Raw genomic sequence first — 2,385 nt, 5'->3', positions numbered from 1 at the left:
AGAGCAGGAGAGAAGAAGCCATTCCTCCCTAGAGGTAATCGCCCCAGCTCTGCGGGCAGACATTCCCAGGGAGCCCTTGAGAAGGACCTGCTTCCACTTCACTGCCGCAGACTCCTAAGGCACTTGGCGGAGCTTCTCTGGTTCTTCCCAGAAAGCTCTTGAGAGTCACTCATTATTGGTGTTTTGGGGTGAGATTTTGGGCGGCACTTTTCTGATCTTTGGTGGTGGCTTTTCCAGCCTTTGTTCCCCTGACCTTCTAATTCTTGTTAGGCCCCCAATTTATGTATTAAATCTTTCATACCTGGAAAACAAAGAATGGTTTCTGTTTTCTGACACAGAAATTTTCAACTTCAAATGGTTGTATCAATTTATTAAGCTATAGACCATTTGGGTTCCTCTTTTAAGAATTAGTAATTGCCTCCGGCTATGCACACACACCGGAGCCTGTTCACGTCAACTGACCAGAGTTGGAGAATTCTCCAGAGCTCCTCCAGACCGCCCCAACTTCAGCTTTCTATGCTTTGAAAACACTAAGACTATGCCCCCGCGTCAGTTTTTACTAGAGCCAATCACCTGTCATGCCTGGAACAAGGACCATACCTAGTTTGCCCTTAGCCCCAGTAATCACAAAGTTTGCATCTATAAGAAGAATGGGAGCCAGTGGGTGAAAGCTCATGAACTCAAGGAGTACAATGATACATCACAGGTATTAACTGGGCTCCCAAGAGCAACCACATTGTCACTTTTGGAGCTGACCACAAGGCCTACATCTGGAGTCCAAAAGACGGCGCCTGGAAGCCGATCTTGGTGACCCTGAGGATTACCCACTCAGCCACTTTTGTGAAGTGGTCCCCTTTAGAGAACAAATTTGCTGTGGGAAGTGGAGCGTGACTCATTTCTGTTTGTTACTTCCAGTCTGAAAATGACTGGTGGGTAAGCAAGCATATTAAAAAGCCAATTCACTCTATCTATGGGCCTCAGCTTGGATTGGCATCCCAACAATATTTTGTTGGCAGCAGGATCATGTGACTTCAAATGAAGAGTGTTTTCTGCCTACATTAAAGAAGTGGATGAAAAGCCAGCCAGTACACCCTGCAGCAGCAAGATGCCTTTTGGCCAGCTGATGTCAGAGATCGGTGGCAGTGGCACTGGTGGCTGGGTCCATGGCGTCAGCTTCTCTGCCAGTGGGAGCCGCCTGACTTGCATTAGCCAGGACAGCACCATGTCTGTTGCTGATGCCTCAAAATGTGTGCAGGTCTCCACTCTGAAAACTGAGTTTCTACCCCTCCTGAGTGTGTCATTTGTCTCCAAGAACGGAGTTGTGGCTGCTGGCCATGACTGTTGTCCAATGCTCTTTAACTATGATGACCTCAGCTGCTTGACCTTTGTCTCCAAGCTTGACATTCCAAAACAGAGCATCCAGCTCAGCATGTCTGCCATGGAACATTTCCACAACGTGGACAAGAGGGCCACAACTGAGGACCACAATACAGCCTTGTAGATACTGCACCAGAATAGCATCACTCGAGTGTCTATTTATGAGGTGGACAAATAAGACTGTCACAAATTCTGCACTACTGGTATCAATGGAGCCATGACAACTTGGGATTTCAAGGGTCTCACTAAGTTGCCCAGACTAGGCTCGAATTTGTGATTCTCTGGCCTGAGCTTCCCAGAATGCAGGGATTACAGACCTTAGAGTGTTCAATCCAGGGCTTCCAAATAATGTGAAGGTGAGTGACCCCAATATCCAGCATGAGAGCGGTGGCTGAGCGCAGTCCTGCCATTTGCATAATGGTGAGGAAAGCCAGCCCAGGAAACACTGTAACACAACTGTGCAAATACTGTTTTTGTTTGAATATAATCAGTGAAAGTGTTGGGGTTTTTTTAAAGCAGCAGTGGTTTGGTTTGATTTTTACAATTTCATTCCATTCTTGACCAAAGCTTCTCTTTAAGTACTTTATTATGGAATTGTCACACTACCTTAAAGGAAAGGGTGAAGGAGGTATGTAAATTGCCTGCTAGAAAATTAAATAAAAATCCTGAAGGTTAAAAAAAAAAGAATTAGTAATTGTTCTTACTATCTACCCACTTTTCTGTTTAGTTGGTGTAATTGTTAGTTTTACTTTACTTGGCTAGGCTGTAGAGTTGAGTTTTTAAACCAAACATTAGTCTAGGTGTTGGTGTGAGGATATTTTGTAATGTGGTTAGTATCTACAGTTGATTGACTGTTTTGTTTGCTTGTTTGTTTTTGCAGTATTGGAGATTAGACCCAGGGCTTTCACACTGGCTATATCCTCAGCCTTTAAAAAAAATTTTTTTTTTTTAATTTTGAGACAGGGTATCACTAAGTCACCAAGTTGCCCAGGCTGAGCTCCAATTGTG

The 2,385-nt window shown here is 44.5% G+C and overlaps 1 pseudogene; it reads left to right on the top strand.

The window, feature by feature from the left end:
• The first annotated feature begins 523 nt into the window (after positions 1–523).
• LOC101697006 (actin-related protein 2/3 complex subunit 1A pseudogene) lies at positions 524–1,654 on the top strand (annotated as a pseudogene).
• The last annotated feature ends 731 nt before the right edge of the window (positions 1,655–2,385 follow it).

This window comes from Heterocephalus glaber, unplaced genomic scaffold (genome assembly GCF_053883595.1).
Source record: "Heterocephalus glaber isolate CG9 unplaced genomic scaffold, H.glaber_assembly_v1.0 deba00001451, whole genome shotgun sequence".
Classification (NCBI taxonomy): domain Eukaryota; kingdom Metazoa; phylum Chordata; class Mammalia; order Rodentia; family Bathyergidae; genus Heterocephalus; species Heterocephalus glaber.
This window is presented reverse-complemented; position numbering and strand designations above follow the sequence as displayed.